The following is a 22,759-nucleotide window of genomic DNA, read 5'->3' on the forward strand; positions in this document are numbered from 1 at the left end:
CCCATCACTACAGGATTTTCAAGGCTCCCCCCACCCCCTTGGTTGTAATTTCTGTCCAGACAGGGAATATGGTAATTGTTTGGTACGTCAACCAAGAGAGTTGTACCAGATCTGATCCATTGTGTTGAGGGTGTGTCACCGGGTGATATTTTCTCACCACTATCTAATAGCAATGCATATCTCAGGGAAATCCAGTACCCTGGCGCACAGGTTGAGCAAGTCTATACTCCCTCGTGAGTGGTCCCTCAATTAGTAATGGAGCAAATTTTCAGCTACTGGGGCTGACCTTGTTGCATCATCTTCACCACTTGCCACAGCACCAAATGCAACAAGTTGTTCACTCTAATGCCCAGAGAAGGGGGAGTCTCCCAGATAGATTCTAATGCACCCTTACCCCTGAAGCTACTTTATGCCTTTCCTCTAATGCCCTTGATTTCAAAGTTTCTATAGAAAGCATCTGCAGTGAAGATCAGTCATCCTCTTAGCCTCGTATTGGCCTCAAGTTTGTTTTCCTTCCTTTGGCCTCATCTAGTCCACCCTCCCTGGGCGCTGGGTTTCGATAGATTTTTCTCGCCCATTACCTGACCCAAACATTCAGTCCCTCAAACTGACTGCATGGTTTCTTCAATCCAATGATGGTTCAGCAGTTCAGGTTTTCATCTCCTATTCACATTTTGTCCTCCTGCCAGAAACCCTGTAAAGTTTTTATCATGGAAGACTTTATTCCTGGTTACTATCATTTCTGGCAGGAGAGTTTCAGAGCTGCATGACTTGTCTTCAAGACCTCCTTGGCTAATTTTTCACAAGGATAATGTATCCCTGAAAACTAACCCCTCCTTTCTTCCTAAGATGGCTCCTGAATCATCAGTCCATAAATCTTCAGTATTTGCTCCAAATTATTCAAACAAGGCTGAATACACTTTACGTTTGTTAGCTGTACATTGGCAGTTACATTTTTGCTTGCATTGTACAAAACCTTTCAGAAAATCTGACCAATTTGTATCCTTTTCCACTACTGAATTGGGAAAAGCAGTATCCAAAGTCGTCCTCTCGCACACTGGGTGTCAGTGCTTTTTATTCCCCTCTCAAGAAAGAAGCTTGCCACTACCTTCAACCCCAGAAGCTCATTCAACTAGATCTAATTGCTTCAACTACAGTTGCTTCTAGTGTACCAGTTGATGACATTTGTGCTGCAGCTACCTGGTCCAAGGTACATGCCTTCATCTCTCACTATAAACTGGATATGCACTCCAGGTCTAGAGCCTCCCTTGATTCAGCTGTGTTCTGGAATATCCTTAATACCTCTCACAAAAAAAGTAGATGGGGACTCTGTCCCATACATTGAGGAACAGACTGAAAAGACATGAGATACAGAAGTTATTTACTCACCGTAATGAAAGATCTGTTGCCTGTTTCCATTCTTCGGGTCTATATTATAAACTCGAACGCTTACCTTATCGAATCTCTAAATGTCGACCTGTCCTCATCGAACTGTGAAAACATTGATCGTCCAGAAGAGCGAAACCGGAAACGTTGAATTGTCATGGTTGGCCTTCTGCGGTATAGCTCCGTAAGGTAAGTGTGCGATAGTTACGGACCTTAAGGTTAGGGTGCAGGTTTAGGTTAATTGCATACATGGTGTGATGTATGTAAGATTTAGTGTAGGGTTTAGAAGTAGGGTTTAGTTTAAGGTTAGAAGTAGGGTTTTGGTTAGTGTATGTATGTGGTTTATTTAGTTTTTGTGTAGGTACTATGCAGCGGGCGGTGGGGTGGGACAAGTACGACAGTTCGACATTTTGACTTTCGTGGTTTAGGGCGTTTGGTGTTTGTGATTATTACGATGGGTCGACGTTTAGGTATTCGATAAGGTAAGCGTTAGAGTTTATAATATAGACCCCCATTCTTCAACTATCCACCCACCATTCCCCTTCCCTTTTATTTTGTATGCACATTTTTTCTCATGTTGTCATTTAGAGATTACTCTAGGTGATCTTGCCTTAGCTTCTGGACGTACTTATTTTTCCTTTACTGGCAGGCTAACTCAATGTGAGATAACTTGCTGTCTGCACAGGAATTATGGGAAAGAGGAAGAGCCTGAGCACTGGATCCAAAGCTTAATGGCTGAAGTCTTATCTAAGCCCCTACATTGAGGAAGGATGGAAGCAGACTCCACAGGCGTATTATGGTGAATATGTAACTACCCGTGGTATAGGGCTAACAAATGGACCAAGTCTAATTGGGGAAGCCCTAATGGTTGGTAGGTACAGGGAAGAAAAGATAGAGGAATACTTGGTAAATAGTTCCTCAGTATTTAAGGTTGGCTGGAATAAATCTAAAATCTCAAATGGTCAGTTTGGGTACTCATTTGATTAGGATAAATCTGAGTGAAATAAGATGCGTGAGGCTCATATGTTTTTATGCATGCTATGAAATGCATGCATCACAGGACTTTTGCAGATGTTCAGTATGCAATCTCTTTTTTTGATGTCAAAAAAACTCCCTTTAAAACAAATCTAAAAAACTTTGCCTCAAAGTCATAAAAGGAAGAAGTTAATTCATGATATTCTGTAAGACAGTTGTGCGTAATTGAGCATAAAGGGGAAATTGGGTTATCAGTACTATTATGTCTGCTTTCTTGATTATACATTTACTTAAGATAACTTTTTTAATTTTTTTTTACTGCATTCCATTTTTCTTTGGTCACATTAAATTTCAATTATCTCCTAAAATGTGATGGTTCTATTCTAATCTTGTCAAACATGTTAGCTGTTTCATACTTATTGGAAGCATATATTTATTTTTAAATTTTAACTGGGGTATGGAAATGTGATCATACTATAACAGAATCGTGCCAATTTTCCTCATCAGAAACATATTGATGGGTATTTAAGTCCAGGAAATTATCTAGTGGTACCCCTGTGCTAATTATTAGGTTTTAAATTTGAGACTTGTAAATGCAAGTCCCTGAACAGCAATAATGAATGTGCAAAACTGGGAACTCTGTATGAAGTCCAAGACAGCAGTGTGTCTGAATATTCCTTTTTTGTCCCAAGTGTAACCATCTTGAAGGGGGGGGGGGGTACTGCACAATTCCATCGCAAGGCTATTACTATTGCTCTTTTGCCCACTGTTCACAGTATTTACAACTGTAGTATCTTGTTGATGAAAAAATGCTTCAGCTTTTTACAAAATTTCTTAATATTGGTTAATATGTCAGTATACTCATAACTGATTAGGCACCAATTTCATACCTTTTAACAGAGCAGATTTAGCTGTTTCTATTAAGTGCAAGTGTAATTAGTACCCCCCCCCCCCTTACAACATCCCTGCAATTGGGGGTTAGGTTCCAATATTGTTGCATAGGTTGCCTTACTTGTTGGAAACAGGATCTTGATAGGAGACTGTTTTTATTGTGCTTTAATCTCAGTATGTGAACCTGCAAATATGATTGTCTTGGGACTCGAATGTCTGTCCTCTTGACATAATGTTTAAGGTGTTAGAAGGTTTCTGACCTTTGAAACAAAGCATTTCTGAAGTAGGTCACAAAGAACAGTTGCAGTAGGTGTGCTTACAGAATTTCTGATAGTCATAGAAGTCTGAAGCTCTTGTCATCAGATGATTCCTGCAAACATCAAAGCTTACACAGCTTTACCTAAATGGCTTAAAAAGTTTTGACTTGCAATTGCCCTAGCAAAGGTCTGTCAGCAGAATGTTGCAGTCCTTGTGTGCTCATGACATCAAAGCAAAGTATTTTTGAGTATAGCCAATATTTTCAGTTTGAGATTGTCATTTTTATTATGTATTTACAGTTGGGGCTGGCAGTCATTTTATTTAATGATACATTTTTTGTGTGCTTCCTAGAGTATTGAATTTTCTTTCTCGTGATTTTAGAAAGGATAGTTTAATTTTTCATATTCATGTAATTTTGGTGTATTGGAATACTGTATTTTTTTTTACATGTGTCCTGGGTTGTGGCAAAAAGTCAATTTTGGATTATTTCACCTACCTAGTCAACTAACAGATATGGACCGTATGCATGTGGTGTCTAAAAGATCAGCAGACAATCAAAAATATACCACTGCCAGCATATAAGACAGCAAATGACCCTGCCCTGCTTGGTCTTTTTGTATGTTTGCATGGTAGCACAACAAATACTCATTCTTTGAACTCTTAATCTACATCTTAACAAAAATAAAACTTTTTGAATTGGTTGATACCTCTGCCAGAGAATCCTCAACCTATGGAATGAACGTCCTTTATTTACCAAACAAAGCAACTCTTCAATTCTCTTGAAAAATAATCTTTGTGCATGGATGGGGATCCATGAATTCATGCCTGGTCTTATCCCTCTCACTTATGAATGGGAGGAGAATGTGGTGGTATTGCAATGGCAAAGCTATAAATGGTCTACAGGACAGAATACTTGGTATTTACTTGTGAACTCAGGAAATTAAATGGCCAGAAGCAACCTAAAGTGAAAGGTGTATAAAAAAAAACACAAAATGGGGTTCACTTTTGGATTCTTCATAATAGAGAGAGCACCGTGACTGTTAATTCTTTGAAAAGGCAGACCGATAGCCTCTCTCTTTACTTAAGTCTCATACTGACTTATCTGTGGAGATCTTTGTCTAGCTTTTTATGACATGAAATGTAGCAACTGCCTCATGCACACTGACAACCCTATCCTCTTACCTCCCAACACTCAGACTGGTGAGAGATGGATTTGTATATCCAAATTGGAAGCCATGCACTCCAGCCAGGACCGGAATAGCTGATCAAGAGGAGAAAGTCAACACCACACCACATGTAACACACAGCCCTCCAGAACACACACCAGCACTGCCTTCACATAAAAACACAAACCACACACCCAGCTTTGTGGAGGCTCTCAATAAAAATCTACCCAAACAGCAGAGACCTCCAAGGTAGAAATGCACACTACCACTACAACACTATTCACGAGACGCACAACTCTCCTAAACAGTGTGTCACTCAACCAAAGCCCCTAAGGCAAATTAGCATGCCCGGCACACTAGTCCTAGGTGACTCAATAGTGAGGCACACTGATGTCCCACTCACTAGGTTGAATAAGGAGAAAGTAACAGCTGCCTGTCAGGTGTCAGGATCCACCATATAACACACGCACTCAGGTCCCTCAACAACAGGTACAAATAGGACAATGTCATTGTACATGTGTGTGTGAATGATTAGACGTACCTCCCTAGACTACATGAAGAGAGACATGGAGGAGCTTTCGAATTATGTAGCCCAGGGCGGGTACGACCCTAGCCCTGAGCAGCATCCTGCCATCACCCAGAATACCACCACAGTACAAGTAGAAATTTATTGATTTCAACAGTTGGCTAATTTCTTGTGTCATTCTAAGGGGATCCAGTATCTGTCTGCCTGGGATGACATGATTGACAGACCTCGATGCTTTGCTAGAGATGGCCTGTATCTGTCACTCCTGGGCTTCTGGATACTGGCCAAGGCTCTTGGCACCCCTATAGTGCCTTTTTTAGGTAGTGTTCCAAAGACCAAATTACCACCATAACAGCTACAAACAAATGCAATCTGGGGATCATGCTGCTCAATGCTATAGAAGTCTAAAATCTCAAAATGCATTTGCTCAAAGCACTCCTTAAAATGGAGAACATTGACATTTGTGCTGTAACAGAGACCTGGTTCAAGGCAGCAGAAAGCACCCCTGCACTACCAGGCTATAACTCATTCCACACCTTTCAGCCCCAGACCTTGGGCTGAAGCTCCAAAGGCGGTGGTGGTTCCATATTCATAAAGGATGCACACACCTCCAGACTGGTAGTCCAAAATAATGCATCAGAGATACTTCAGGTGCAGCTAACATTGAGTAAGACAGCGATTCAGGTCATAGCCTGTTACAGGTCCCCAACCATGTCCCAAGACACACACTCCACATTCCTAAGCACCCTGGAGAATTTTAGGGTCCAACCTAACACACACTTACTGGGCGACTTCAACTACCCCTCCATTAACTGGGAAAACTGCTTATGTACCAATACACTTGCCCATTTCCTGGAATTCATTAATTCCATGACCTCTTCATTACAAACATGGGTGACCATTGCACTACACCAATAGTGAACTCCTCCCTGGTTAGATCCGACCACAAACTAATCACCTTGGAAATCCACCCCCCCCCCCCCCCGCAAAGGTAACCACCATGAAAAACTACTCCAAAGCTAACTTTGGGTTCCTAGGAATAGAGGTGGCTAACTTCATGGCACCCAGGCAAATGGAGAATAGTTGCATGACCGCCAAATCATACACCAGAGCACTGTACGAACACGTACACAAATGCATGGATCTCACCATACCCAATAGAACCAAGAAGTGCTCCTCCAAAAAAGGAAGCCAATCTGGTGGTCCCCTGCCATAAACAAACTCTACAACAGATGGATGAAACTGATGCGAAATAAAGTGAAGTCCTAAGACTGGAAAAACTCCCTTATCAGCCTCAAAAAAAAAAGTTGAGATCCCTCATCAAATCCTCTAAAGCTAGCTATGAAAACAGAATTGCAGCAGATAGCAAAGACAACCACAAGGCCTTCTGTAGTTATGTAAAGGACCTCCATGGCAATACCCAAATTTGCTCTGAGCTACTACACAATGGTACCTCCTATACCGAGCCAACAGAGATTGCCAATATACTGGCCAACAAATTTAGTGCCAACTTTATCCCTCTCCCCTCCCCAAAGGACCAATCACAATACCAGTAGATTGCCAGGCACCCAGTATTACTGCTGCACAGGTTAAAGCAGCACTGTCCAAGGCCAAGAATACAGCTTCTATGGAACCTGACAATATCCATGTCTGTGTTCTATATGAACTATAGAGTGAACTGGCATCTCATTTGTGTGCCCTGGTCAATCACAGCCTCACCTCAGGCTTTGTCCCTACCAAATGGCACACTGCTATAGTCATCCCTCTCCACAAAGGAGGAGTGACTACAGACTCTGGGAACAATCGCACCATTAGCCTGACATGTCTGATATGCAAACCTATGGAACGCATCATCATGGACCTAATGAACAAGGATATAGGGAATCTCCAAACTCTGGATCACACACAGTTTGGTTTTGTGAAGGGTTGATCATGCCTGCTCAACTTGGTTGACTACTTTGAGTCATTCACCAGAGCTGTGGATGAAGGCAAGGTGGTTCATATAGCCTACCTTTATCTGGCCAAGGCCTTTGATACCATTCCCCACTCGGGAATCATAGAAAAACTCACTAAGCTAGGCATCAACCCCTATATCACCAGGTGTGTTACAAACTGGCTCACAGATAGAACCCACAGTGTGAAAGTAGCTGACTCCAAGTCAGACTGCCAACTAGACACGAGTGGAGTCGCATAGGGATTGGTCCTGGGTCCTCTTTTGTTTGGTATCTACTTCTCAGAAGTCCAGTCCAACAGAAAGGGACTCTGGTTGACAAAGTTTGCAGACTATTGCAAGGTGGGAGCCATTATTAACTCCCCAAGTGATGTTGACATCCTACAGAATCGCCTCACTGAGACCAACGACTGGTGTCAGAACCATGGCCTTAAGCTCAATGCCAAGAAATGTCATCCCCTTTGGGAAAAACCCATATCCCATGAATTACCGCATCGATGGTAGTCCACTGAACACAGAAGGCGTTAGAGATCTAGGAACACAGGTTGACCGCAACCTCTCTTTTGACCACCACACTGCCACTATGATCAGAAAGTCCTATATGGCACATCTCATTATTAAGGGTTTTGCATCCAGGAAGAAAGAGGTTATTGTCTCTTTCTACTCTTCCCTCATTAGGCCAGTCATAGAGTACAATGCCCTATTTGGCATATACCTCACTAGACACCTGCAACAACTGGAGAGGCCGCAAAAGTACCTCATAAAGAGAATCCAAGGCCTTACACACTTGTCCTTCATGGACAGACTCAAAAAAACTCTCGCCTACTTAGAGGGGATCTCTGCTTGACTTACAAAGCCATGTCTGACCCAGCTCTGTTAGAAATGCTACAGCTAAAGAAATCCCAATCCCTCCACACCACACGCTCCAGAGATCTCAATCTCTACCACAATCAACAGAACGTGCTGGAGGAACAGGCTTATAACCCAGAAGACTGCCCATGCTATGGAATAGACTTCTCATATATGTCAGCACACCTCACTGGCCCTCTTCAAGAGAATTCTTGAGTGGATGGGAAATAGAAAATTCACCCTGGGGATCACTCCAGTGGTTCTACTCGACAGAAGCACTGGAAACTAAGGTCGGATGGCATGATGCCAGGGTAATCCTATGGGCTAGGCTTGTAAAGGCTCCAGGGTCATTAGCCTAGTACACACCTGTGACCCTATGAAAGATCCACCCTCTTTCACCTCCTTCCTTCATAGAACAAATGATACCTCAAATGCCTAGTTAAAGGAACTAATCTCACAGCAGATAAGTAATGCATGTTGGTACAATAGATTCATATCCCTAACCTCTGGAACAAACTTTCCAGTACATGTCAAGCAGAGTAGCACCCGTGCCGGCATCAAGGTAAACCTAGACAGTTGGATGGGCAGCATTACATTCTCCCTGGTCTATCCCAACTTGCCCTCTTTGAGTAGAGAGGGAACTTCTACATAGGATGTTTTTTTGGCTAGGCTTGTAATCTGTAAACAGATTATCTGGTGCTTACCTATGAATACTTGAGATGGTTTAAATCTCGGATTCATTCTGAAAGTGCATGTATTATGTTCCTTACTTTGTCTTTTAGAAGTCTCAGCCCATAGAGCACTGTTTAGGAGAATGTGATTTAACTCAACTTTGTTTGAAAAAAAAAAAACTATGGCATTGCTTTGCTTTTATCAAGATTATAACAGTGCAGAGTGACCAACACAGCCAATGCAAAGATTATAGTGGGTACATAATGTTAATAAACTGTGACTAGCATAAACTCTCTGCTGCTTGTTTCTATTTCTACATTTATTTCAGTCGTACTGTTTTCACCTTCCTACTTAACTTTTTTGCTGTGTAGACCTTTTTCTGACATTATTCCCTTTTTTCTTTTTCAGGTTGGATACTGACCACTGCTTTCAACTGTTAAGGACTGCGTATTAGAAGCCTACTCAGAATTCACTCCTCAGACTTGCTTCATGGACAGTCGCTCCAAGAAGCTCTTAAGGTACAACTCCAGCATCTGTGTGTTTGGTCTGCTGAATGGAATTTACTAGATTCCTGCTTATCCATTTAAGTGTCCACCTAAAGTATCCTTGCTGACCACCTTGTCCACCTCTTTAAGCATTATAATTTCATTATAAGGGAGTATAAGCACCTGTAATGGATGGTCAGTCTCCAAACTATGTAGTCTGTCTCTGCATCACCCAATTATCACTTCCTGCCTGCATTGACTCCCTGCAGTAATGGTCAATGGCAGCAAGATAAGGTCAATACACTGATGTTCGTGTTTCACTGTTGCAGTCATTACATTTGGGTTATCTGCTTGCAGGTAGCCCTCAGTCGGCCTGATTAACAAAGTCTTGGGTCCTGCGTCGGTGGCTGTCCCTTTTTCCATGATGTCAGGGGTATAAAACATGCAGCCGACGCCATTACATCAGTCTTTCTTGTCGTGCGGTGCTCGAAGCAGAAGCAGTTCGCAAGTGTCGGTCAGCCGACTCCTGAAATTTTCATTTTCAAGTTTCAGAACCAAAGTCTTCAACTAAAAGCTAAGTACCCCGTTGGGGAAACTTTTTCTTGCTCTTAACCGATGTCAGTAAAAGTAAATAATTGCATTACTTGTGGAAAGCAAATACCTCCTAAAGATTTTCATTCATACTGTATTCCTTGCATAGGCCCAGACCACGACCGTACCTTGCTGTCAGTTTTGTGCTTTATTTAAACCATGAACTATCCGTCGACGGTATATTTACTCTACTAAATATTTTGGTGCTTGGTTCAATTATCCAGATACGTCTTCGGTCAGCCATCCGACTACTGACATTCCGAAAATCTACCTCTATCTGTATCTGTACCTGCATCTACCTCTGCAGCCTTTCTCAGAGGAGTCCCTACCAGGGACATCCTAGAAGCTGCTACCTGGAGTTCTTTACATACTTTCACCAAACATGATCATTTGCCAATTTTCTCTAAATCCAGAGCTGGCTTTGCCACTGCAGTCTTGCAGGGCCTTTATAGCTTGTCCTAATGCTTTCTAAATTCCTCCTCCCAACCATAGCTTTGTGAATCTACCCAATTGTAATGACTGCAACAGTGAAACATGAACATAGTACAGTTGTGTACACTTACCATAAATGTAGATGTTAGAGTATATTCACTGTTGCAGTCCTGGTTACCCTCCCTCCAGCCCCTTAACTTCATTTGGCTATACCTCTACTTTCCTTTGCTATGCTTAAAAGCTTTTTGGTGTATGTGCTTTTTTTTTGGAGGTATATCATTGTATTTTTATATTTAATTGCTTCCCATTGGGGGGCACCTGATATCTGGGGCAAGAAAAAGTGATGTAATGGCGTCGACTGCATGTTTTATACCTCTGACGACCTGACATCATGGAAGAAGGGTCAGCAGCCGACGCAGGACCCAAGACTTTGTTAGTCAGGCCGACTGAGGGCTACTTGCAAGCAGATAACCCAAATGTAATGACTGCAACAGTGAATACACTCGAACATCTACATTTATGGTAAGTGTACACTTACAAAGGGGAATGGATTCTGCATTCCTTGGAGGTGCACAGACAACTTAGATTCTACTTGAACAGAACTAAATTTCGAAGAAAATCTGAACAATTGCTAGTGTCACTTGCTGCTGGGGCAGAGGGGAAAGCTATTTCAAACCAACCATTTCTAAATGGGTAAGCCATTGCATTCATTTCTGCTATAAGCACCATGGAAAACCTATTCCCCAAGGGAACAGATCTCATTCCACCAGGGCTGCATCTGCTTCTGCAGCCTTTCTCAGAGGTGTTCCTACCAGGGATATTCTAAAAGATGCTACCTGAAGTTCAGTACATACTTTCACCAAGCATTATCATTTACCAATTTGCTCTAAATCCAGAGCTGGCTTTGCCACTGCTGTCTTGCAGGGCCTCATAGCTGGTCCTAATGCTGTATAAATCCATCCTCCCAACCATAGCTTTGGGAATCTACCCAAATGTAATAACTGCAACAGTAAAACACGAAGAACATAGTACATTTGTGTACCCTTATCATAAATGCAGATGTTCGAGTATATTCACTGTTGCAGTCCTGGTTACCCTCCCTCCAGCCCCCTGTTTTTTCTCTTACTATACCTCCACTTTCTTTTAATATGCTTAAAAGCCTTTTTGGTGTATTTGCTTTTGGTTGGAGGTATATTTTTGTGTTTTTAATTTTATTTGCTCCCCATTTGGGGGGCACCTGACATCTGGGGCAAGAAAAACTGATGTAATGGCGTCAGCTGCATGTTTTATACCCCTGACGACCTGCCGTCATGGAAGAAGGGACAGCATCCGATGCAGGACCCAAGACTTTATTAATTAGGCCGACTGAGGGCAACCTGCCAGCAGATTACCCAAATGTAATGATTGCAACAGTGAATACTCTTGAACATCTACATTTATGGTAAGGTACACAACTGTACATTCACAATTAGTCTGTGTAGGTTAACCTAAACAGTACTGGAGTATGGTTAAAAACTTAACTAACCAAATATTCTCTAACATTATGAATCTGAAATCTGTAATGCTAGTTGTTCAACTCAATTTGGATTAATAGTCTCATTCCCCAAGAGCTTAATCAAAATAACTTAAGTTGAGTTTAATATTACTACTGCCTACTATGTTTAATGCCCTGACCGCTACAAACACCTGCAAGAGAAAGACCATCCCTGAAGATTAGGAACAGCTACATTTTGCTTACCATGTAATAAGATGTGCTGCTGCCAGTTAGTGTTCTCTGCAACCCCCGATCACTGTAATTCAAGAAGAAAAGTATTCAAAAAAGGGAGTGGATCACTTCTGTGGGCGATGTTACCACTGCCCACAGAATACGTTCTACTTTCACCTAGTTTCCAGCAGCTAGTTCAAAATACCTTGGGGGGGGGGGGTCATTAAGCACTAAGATTGGCTCTTCTAGGCAACTGATATCTAACTATGAACCTTTGCTTCCTCAGTCATTGGGGTTGACATTCTAACTACATGTTCATCTAGCTTTTTTCTGACAAGTCATTAAAGGTTTGAAATAAATGCTCCTCGTTGCTTGTCATGGCTATAGATTTGTCAGTACATGAGACTGAATATTCCCTGGTATCATCACTTCCTCAGGTCACTGTTTGATTGCCCGCTCAAGCTGGTCTTGACATCGCCATGCAAATAGCATGTCACTTTTATGACCTATAATATCTTAAATCAATTTCCAGTTCTCCCTTTTCATAATCTCTTGATGTCCTGACTGAAATTACTGTTGCAGTATTCCATAACGTATGGGGTTTTCGTCCGCTGATGTCCCACTGGGGTAGCAAAGCTTTACCTTCTGAGGGCATATGTCCACATGAGTTTAGATATGTCTCTGGATGGGTCTACTTCATATGGTCGACAGCTCATTTGATTGACAAACCTTTCAGAGAGACCAAAACACCAGAAACTCATTTGATCAAAACTCATATAACACCAACACATGAAATTCAAAGCATTATGCCCTTTCCCCCACTGTAGCGCAATCCTGGAGTTAGAATATTTAGATGGGGGGGGCACAAAGCCCCCCACATACATCCTACATTTCAAACATACATATGGATACTTGTATCAGAAATGACTGTTTGCAGATGACAATATTTATCTAAGTAATGTGGGGGGGCTCTGCCCCCCCCCAACTATTTATTATAACTCCAGGATCACGCTACAGTGGGGGAACGGGCATAATGCTTCGAATTTCATGTGTCAATGTTACGAGTTTCGATCATATGAGTTTTTGATGTTTTGAGCTTTCGGTGTTTTGGTGTCAGTGAAATGAGTGTCGATCATATGAAATAGACCCATCTGGATATATAGGCGAGTGTACGTATGAATACCTCAGACTATCTCACTGCCAGGCAGAGCAGAGGTCCTGTATCATTCGAACTGATCTACTTTTGGTCATTGGCACTTTTGCTTCTTTGTTTTTCATACAAGTACCCTGTTGGGGAACCTTCCTTTTTTGTAATTTTGACTGCTAAAGATTTTTGTTAGGTGTCCTTTAGGGGCGAGTGTGTGCAGTAGGTAGATTCTGTGCAATGACTTGCACACTAAGTGCCTTTTTTGTTTAGCCCTGGAACACGGTCTGCTCTGTCTACCAGTCATTTGTTCCAAAGACCATTGAGTCGAGGCTTTCCTCTGTGAACATATTCCTTGAAGCTCTCTAAAATACCTGGCCCAGGCTAAGATGGTGGAATCCCCAGTATCTGATATTACCCTTCTGCCAAAGAAGCAATTAGAAGACCCTGAGATGAATTAGTCTAACATTTCTGAGTCAGACATACCTGCTGTGGTTGTAGAACTGCGGTATTTTAGATATTCTCTCAGTTGCTGGTACCGAAATTACCGGACTTGCTGGCTGCTGATACTTCAGATGAACCATGCCTCATTTCAGAGGGACCACACAAAGTCCCTCAAATTCTAGTGTGGTAAGAACTTCCAGTTACTTTTGAAGTACACCTAGGTTCTGGACCTCAGAGGCTCATTCTGGTAGATGACATGCTTAGAAAAGGTAAAAAAAAAAAAACTAGGCATATGACCTCCTCTACAGCTTAGAAGGCAAAAGAAGTGATGAAATTCTCCCAGGGCTTATTTAAAACTATCATGGCTCTGAAGCCACCTCCTTTTGTGACCCAGCTGCCACAGGCCACACCACAAATACACACTCTAGATTCTTTATCCTCTGAGAAGGAACAAAATACAGACTCTGATCATTCTCTGGATTATTTGTCACAAATGCGATGTTCATAGTGTTACACTGCTGCAGTCATTACACTTGGGTTGTCCTGCCATCAGGCCGTCCCGCAGTTGGCCTGAGTTCCAGTTCCAAAGTCTTGGTCCGGCGTCTGTTGCTGTCGCTTCTTCCCTGACGTCAGTGCGACAGGGGTATATAAGATGCAGCCGACTCCATTTTCTTCAGTCTTTCTTGCCGCGCGGTGCCCGAAGCAACAGCAGTGCACAAGTGCCTGTTGGCCGACTCCTGAGATTTTCATTCCGAATCCAGAACCGAAGTCTTCTACAAAGCTAAGTACCCTGTTGGGGAAACTTTTTCTTGCCTCAGACTGATGTCAGTAAAAGTTAATAACTGTATTTCTTGTGGGAAGCAAATACCTCATAAGGATTTCCATTCCTATTGTATCCCATGCCTAGGCCCAGACCACGACGTCACAGGTTGTCGGTTTTGTGCTAGGTTTAACAAGCGCACTATTAAACGTCGGTTTGATTTTTTCCCGACATTATTTTGGCAGAAAATTCAATTATACCATGCCATCGGAACTACTGACGACTGGAATACACAAAAAGCGCAAAGACAAGGACAGGCATCCGAGACCCAAAACTGACAACGAAGCCGATTCTAGGCCAGTCGCCGGTTCTCCGGTTTTCAGCGAGGCGCCTTCGCAGCCCCTGACGACCGCATCTTTAGAACCTCAAGCCGCCTCTGACTCCCACGTGGAGATGGCTGGGCCTTCGGACACACCAGATTTACGGCCTACCGAGACTAACCCTTCAGAGGGATCAAGAGTAGTTGAACAACCCGTAGCTTCAGAGGGTGTTTTCAGACCTACTCAGTTAACCATTAAATCTTCTGCTAAGTCTAAAACTCCTTTAAAAACAAAGAAACAAATTCAACATTCACCAGGACAGGCCTCCATGCCTAAGAAACAAATGCTCAAAATGGCCGAAGACTTAATCATTCTGATCAGGGGGTCCCATCCCCCTCCTGATAAAAGGCCTAGACAGGATGCGGACTATGACTCATCCGACCAGGTATCAATCTCTTCAGATTCATCCTCAGACCTAGGATACTCTTTACCCCCTTATGAGGATTCTGATGCTGAGGAATCGATTCCTTCAGCCTCTCCGCCAGAGGACTACTCCTTTGGGGAAACCTTGCATACCATGAGGGACATTTCCATTGGGAGGGCCAGGATTATTCAGAATCCAAGAAAAGGCTTAGAGATTTCCTTATATTACCTCAACACAGACCCCTTGCTATTCCGCCAGTGTTAGACATTGTGGATGATGTGTATACTGAATCCATTTTAAATCCTGATTCTTTACCTCCTGCTCCAGTTAAGCCTGACAGATACTAGAGTCCCTGACTCTCACAAATTTCTTTATAAAAGCCCTGCTGCTGACCCTGAAACTATTTCTCAGGGCCCCAAAGGGGTAAAGGCCTCCTCAGCAAAGAATCCAGTCCCCTCTGACAGAGATTCCAGAGCATTAGACAGATGGGGGAAGAAAGTATATACATCTGCAACTTTAGCAAAGAAGGGCCTTAAATTGCCAGTTTCACGTGCTAAAATATCAGCAATATTTGATGTCTCAGTTGAAACAAAAAATGCTTCCAAACTCTGATCCTCCTAATTATAAAGAAGTGCAGGATTTATTGCATGCAGCTGAACAAGTGGGAAAGCATACTTTGCAATGTGGTTTTGATTCATTAGAGGCCTCTTGTAGAGCAGCAGTTACAGGATCTGTCAGAGGACATGCTTGGTTAAAGGAACAGATGTTACCAGATCATGTTAAAGCAAAATTATTGGATGTACCTTTGCAGCAAGATGTTTTATTTGGAGTTAAGGCAGAAGAGGTATTAAAGAAAATGGAGGATAAGGCAAAATCTATGCAAACGGTGAAGGGTTTCTTACAGGTTCAGCCTCCTCGATTTAGCAGAAATTGGCCAACACAAAATTGGTCCTTTCCAGTTACAGACAAACTTCAAAGGGGCAGATACAGACATCCAAGAGGTAGAGGTCAACCACAAGGTCCTTAAGGCCTCGACAATGCGGTGCATCAACCCAGAAAGAAGGGGAAGACGGGCCTCAACCTTACGAAAAACAGCCCCAATGACTTCCCACTACAGCTGCCAAACAGTTCTCTCTTGGCAGCCCCCCTGGGAGGAAAACTGGCACTTTTCTGTCACAATTGGCATATGATCACCAAAGACAAATGGGTTCTCAACATTATATCTCAAGGTTACATGTTCCACTTTCACACTCTGCCAAGGTTAAAAGGAATGCCAAATCTGCCACCAAATTAATGGGCAGAGGCTCAAAGACAAATTACAGCACTGATGGACATGACAGCTGTTCAAAAGGTACCAACACAGGAGCAAGGACAAGGATTTTACTCAAGACTCTTTCTGGTTCCCAGAAAGGACAAAGCCTGGAGGCCCATTCTGGATCTTTCTTCTCTAAACACTTTCCTGGATGTTCCAAAAATTCAAAATGTTGACACTACAGCAGCTTCTTCCCATGCTGGGCAAGAAAGCTTGGCTCGTAACTTTGGACCTCAAGGAGGCATACCTGCATTACTGTATCAGACAAAACTGCAGAAGATACCTCCAATTCATAGCTGGTTAAATGCACTACCAATTCTCTGCACTGCCCTTTAGCTTATCTACTGCGCCCAGAGTCTTCACAAAGTGCCTGGCACCAGTAATTGCATTTTGCAGACAGAAAGGAATTCAAATTTATCCGTACCTGGATGACTGCCTGATTCAAGCAGAGAGCAAGGACATTCTTCTAAAGCATCTGGCGTTTGTAAAATTAAGTTTCCTAGGGTACCCAGTAAATGAAGAAGTCAAAACTGGTGCCCTCACAAGAGAATTATATTCCTGGGTGCCAGCTTGAATACGACCCAGATGGCTTATCTCACGCCAGACAAGCAAGGACAACTGACTCAATATTTTCAATTGATAGCAAAAAAACCCAACTCCCTGCAAGAAAAATTCTGCAGGCCTTGGGTTATATGGCATCTTGCATACTACTAGTTCCATATGCCAGACTGCATATGAGGAAACTACAATGGTACCTAAAGAGTGTCTGGTCTCAACACTGTCAAAGTTTGGAAACAGTAATACCACTAATTCCTTGCCTTCAACAGGAGCTTCAATGATGGGCTCAAGCATGTCACCTCAACAAGGGACAGCTTTTCACTCAACCCACAGCCAGGCAAACACTGACAACAGATGCATCGGATTACGCCTGAGGAGCACACATGGCAGGAAAATGTATTCAGGGCAAGTGGCCCGCAGAAAAAAGGCATCTTCACATCAATCAAAGAGATGCTAGCTGTACAAAATGCCCTTATAGCTTTCAAGGACGTTCTGCATCCAGGACAACTACTACTGAAGACAGACAACACCACAGTTATGTGGTACATAAAAAAGCAAGGGGGCATTCATTCTTATCCCCTCTGCAGACAAGCCATGACCTTTTGGAACACAGCTCTAACCTATCAAGTTCATCTGCAAGCACAATTCCTTTCAGGAGAGAAAAACACACTGGCAGACGACTTAAGCCAAAACATCATGGATCCGCAGGAGTGGAAATTACATCCACAAATATTCAGAATGATAACACAAAAATGGTGGAGCCCGGACATAGATCTGTTTGCATTCCCAATGAACTGCCAGCTACAGAAATTCTGCACAAGGACTTACCACCCACAAGCATGGAAAGTGGATGCCCTCTCATTCAGCTGGAAAAACCTACAAGTATATGCTTTCCCACCACTACCTCTCTTTCCAAAGATACTCATAAAAGCCAGGCAAGAAAAGTCAAGGATGATCCTGATTGCCCCAGACTGGCCACGCCAGCACTGGTACCCAATCTTAAAGAACTTAGCACAAGGTCCACCCTGGATTTTACCACAAATTCCACATCATCTGACTCAGCACAACAATCAGATACTTCACAGCCAGTTAAAGACTTTAAACCTGGCTGCATGGCAGATTCCTTAGTCAAGCAAGCAATGCCTCTCTCCAAAGCTGTTATGGATGTCATTCTGGAGGCCAGAAGGCCTAGCACCAGGAAAGCCTATTCGGACAAATGGAAGAGATTCTGTGCCTGGAACCAGGCTCACAGCCTTGACCCTCTTGTCCCAAATATTCCTCAGATACTACAATATTTAACTGAAATGCTGGACAAAGGCCTCTCCTTTTCATCCATCAAGATCCACGCCTCTGCCATCTCTGCTCATTACAACATGGACCCACCTATTTTTTCTAATCCTTTGCTAAAACAGTACCTCAGAGGGGCTAAAAACATAAGACCGCCCCGTAGAGCACCAACTCCAACTTGGGATCTCAACTTCGTGTTGGAAAAATTAACTTTACCTCCTTTTGAGCCAGCAAACTCCGCAGACTTAAAATAAGTCTCTTGGAAAACTGCTCTGCTCCTGGCAATAACCTCAGCATGAAGAGTTTCAGAATTACAGGCACTAATGGCAGTGGAACCTTTCATCATTTTCCACCAAGACAGGGTGTCTTTAAGAACAAACCCTACTTTTATGCCAAAGGTGGTATCAAGTGTGGCTCTAAGCCAAACTATTCATTTGCCAACTTTTTATCCTAACCCACAGAATAAAGGGGAGAGACTTCTGCATTCTTTGGACATACACAGGCAGTTACGCTTCTACTTGGACAAAACCAAAGCTTTCAGGAAAACTTAGCAATTGTTTGTAGCATATGCTGCAGGAGCACAGGGAAAAGCCATTTCAAAACAGACCATTTCAAAATGGATAGGACACTGTATACGTTTCTGCTATACACACCATGGGAAAACTGTAGCTAACAGCATTAGATCTCATTTCACCAGGGCAACAGCCACTTCAACTGCCTACCTCAGAGGAGTACCTAGCAGCAACTTGGAGTTCTGTACATACCTTTACCAAGCATTACCATCTGCCTCTTTACTCTAAATCCAGAGCTGGCTTTGCCACTGTAGTGCTGCAGGGCCTTATAGCTTCTCCTAATGCCTTATAGAACCAGCCACCCTACCTCAGCTTTGGGATTCTACCAAAGTGTAATGACTGCAGTAGTGTAACACGATGAACATAGTACAGATGTTCATCGTGCATACAGCTGCAGTCATAACAGATGGGTTCTGCTGCCGTCAGACGGGTCCTCGGTCGGCCGAATTCCAAAGTCTAGGTCCGGCATCGGTTGTCGTCGCTTCTTCCCTGACGTCAGTGCGACAGGGGTATAAAAGAACCAGCCGATGCCATTTTCTTCAGTCTTTCTCGCCGCGCGGTGCCCGAAACAGAAGCAGTTCGCAAGTGCCGGTCGGCCACCTCCTGAAATTACGAAAATTTTGCAACCGAAGTCTTCTTGAAAGCTAAGTACCCCGTTGGGGAAACTTTTCTTGCTTCAGACCGATGTCAGACAAAGTTAATAATTGTATTTCATGTGGGAAGCAAATACCGCATAAGGATTTCCATTCCCTCTGTATTCCTTGTTTAGGCACATACCACGACGTCTCGGTCTGTTGCTTTTGTGCTACATTCAACAAACGCACCATTAAGCGTCGGGCGGAGTTCGCCCAGCATTATTTTGGCAAAACATTTAACTATATTATGTCGTTGGATACTCCAACTCCAGTTTTGTCTAAAAAGCGCAAAGATAAGGACCGACACACGAGGTCCGCGGTCTCTACCGACACCACGCCAAAGCCGACTACACGTGGTCCGGTTCTCAGCAAGGCGCCTACGCAGCCCCTGACTACCGACGACACTTCATTGGCGGTGTCTCCTGCACCCGAGGTCGCAGGCTCCTCGGCCCACACACCGACTACAGATACCGAAGCCACTCTTGGCGGTGAATCTCAAAATGTGGACATGTCAGGGTGTCTTCAGACCTTCCTCTTCTTTTTCCATCAAGGCTTTCACTAAGTCTAAAGCAGCCATGCATTCGAAGAGACAAGCTACGCAGGGCCCATCTCCAGGCCCCATGCCTAAAAAACAGATGCTTAAAATGGCTGAGGATTTAATTACTCTAATCAGGGGTTCACAACCCCCCCCCCCCCCCCCCCCCACGGACAAAAGGCCCATAGTGGAGGAAGAATCCCCCTCCTCTGATCAGGGCTCCATTATTTCAGAGCACTCTGATGAACAGGAACATTCTTACTCCCCTTTTGAAGACTCTGATGCAGAGGAGTCCATTCCTTCTGTATCCCCCCCCCAGAGGATTACTCATTTGGGGAAACTTTGCATACCTTAAGAGAACACTTCCACTGGGAAGACCAAGATTATTCAGATTCCAAGAAAAGGCTTAGGGAATTTCTCTTGCTACCTCAGCACAGGCCTCTGGCTATACCTCCTGTCTTGGACATACTAGATGATGTGTACTCGGAGGCCTGCCTTAACCCGGATTCTCTACCTCCAGCCCCAGTCAAGCCTGACAGGTACTACAGGGTTCCTGACTCGCACCAGTTTCTATACAAAAGCCAAGGTGCTGACCCAGAAACCATCTCACAGGGCCCCAAGGGAATTAAGGCCTCCACTGCTAAAAACCCATTATCTTCCGAGAGAGATTCCAGATCCTTAGAAAGGTGGGAAAAAAAGGTATATACCTTGGCTACCTTAACCATGAGGGCATTAAACTGTCAGTTCCATATGCTAAGGAACCAACAGTTTTTGTTATCACAATTGAAAAGTAAAATGTCACAACCTGAACAACCAGACTTGAAGGAGTTGCAGGATTTGATGCATAGTGCAGAACAAGTGGGTAAACATACCTTACAATGTGGTTTTGATGCTCTAGAGGCCTCATGTAGAGCTGCTGTTACAGGATCAGTCATACGTAGACATGCCTGGCTCAAGGAACAAACCTTGCCTGATCATGTCAAAGCTAAATTACTAGATGCCCCTCTACAAAAGGATGTATTATTTGGAGCTAATGCAGAGGAGGTATTAAGGAAAATGGAGGAAAAGGCTAAATCAATGCAAACTGTGAAAGATTTTCTACAGGTACAACCCCCACGCTTCAGTAGAAATTGGCCTTCCAAAAATTGGTCCTTTCCAGCCACGGACAGACCCCAAAGAGGTAGATACATGTGCCCGAGGGGCAGAGGGCAATCCCAAGGAGCGTTTAGAGGCAGACAATGGCAAGCTCCTACACAAAGAGGTGGTGAGGATAACTCGCAACCATTCAGAAAGCAAGCCCAATGACTTTCCCCTTTGCATGCCAAGCAAGACTCAAATGGCAGCACCCTTAGGCGGAAAACTGGCATTATTTTCAAAAAATTGGCATATTGTCACAAAAGACAAATGGATCCTGGACATTATAAACAGAGGCTACAGATTCCATTTTCACACCCTTCCAAAAATGAGAGGCATGCCAAACTTGCCACACAATCAAAGGGCAGAGGCACAAAGACAAATTTCAGATCTCATAGACATGAAAGCTATTCAAAAGGTACCTACTCACGAACAGGGTCAAGGTTTTTATTCCAGACTATTCCTGGTACCAAGGAAGGGAAAAGATTGGAGACCTATTTTGGACCTATCCATCCTAAACACATTTCTACTCGTACCAAAATTCAAGATGCTCACTCTTCAGCAGCTTCTTCCCTTGCTGGACAAGGAGTCTTGGCTGGTAACATTGGACCTCAAGGAGGCATACCTGCATGTCCCAATCAGACAAAATTGCAGAAGATACCTCAGATTTCTTGCAGGTTCAACCCATTATCAATTCTCTGCATTGCCCTTTGGCTTATCTACTGCGCCCAGAGTATTAATGAAATGCCTGGCATCAGTAATTGCCTACTGCAGACTTCAAGGGATACAAATATACCCTTATTTGGACGACTGCCTGATCCAAGCAGACAGCAAGCACATTCTTCTGAAACATCTGGTTTATGTAATAATGGTGTTGAATTCTCTGGGATACACAGTCAACAAAAAGAAATCAAGGCTAATACCCTCTCAGAAAATAATTTTCATGGGTGCCAACTTGGACACAAACACCCAGATGGCCTACCTCACGCCAGAGAAGCAGGGGCAACTAACTCAATACTTCAGAACACTAGCAAATTGCACCAGGTTGACTGCAAGGAAAATCCTGCAGGCTCTGGGATTCATGGCAACTTGCATCTTACTAATCCCATGTGCAAAGCTGCATATGAGGAAACTTCAATGGTACCTGAAAAAAGTATGGTCTCAACATAACCACAGTTTGGAAACAATAATACCACTAATTCCATGTCTTCAAAAGGAATTTCTGTGGTGGGCTCAAGCATGCCAAACAAACGCAGGTCTCCCATTCAGCAAGCCTCAAGCAAATCAAGTCATCACAACAGACGCCTCGGACTACGCCTGGGGGGCACACATGACAGATCGGGGCATTCAGGGCAAATGGTCCCAAAAAGAAAAGCACCTTCACATCAATCAAAAGGAAATGCTAGCCGTAATAAATGCTATTATAGCTTTCAAAGACCTTCTGCAACCAGGTCAACTATTGATAAGAACGGACAACACAGTAATGTGGTACATAAACAGGGAGGAACACATTCATACCCCCTATGCAGACTGGCCATGACACTTTGGAACATGGCCATGGATTTACGAATCGAACTACAAGCACAGTACTTGCCAGGCAAGGAAAACACGCTGGCAGACAACCTAAGCAGAAATATGACAGATCCACACAAATGGAAGTTGCATCCTCAAGTTTTTACAGAGATAATCCAAGCATGGGGAAGGCCAGACATAGATCTCTCTGCCTCCCACAAAAATCACCAATTGA

At 43.3% G+C, this 22,759-nt stretch overlaps 1 protein-coding gene across 1 annotated transcript in view; it reads left to right on the top strand.

The window, feature by feature from the left end:
- Window positions 1-22,759, top strand: part of CPSF7 (cleavage and polyadenylation specific factor 7) — a gene marked incomplete in the record, with an annotated part of 1,291,852 nt that overhangs the window by 1,262,447 nt on the left and 6,646 nt on the right. The window contains 1 exon segment of the mRNA XM_044059379.1: window positions 9,083-9,192.

This window comes from Protopterus annectens, chromosome 17.part0 (genome assembly GCF_019279795.1).
Source record: "Protopterus annectens isolate FY-2018-M chromosome 17.part0, PAN1.0, whole genome shotgun sequence".
Taxonomy (NCBI): Eukaryota; Metazoa; Chordata; order Ceratodontiformes; family Protopteridae; genus Protopterus; species Protopterus annectens.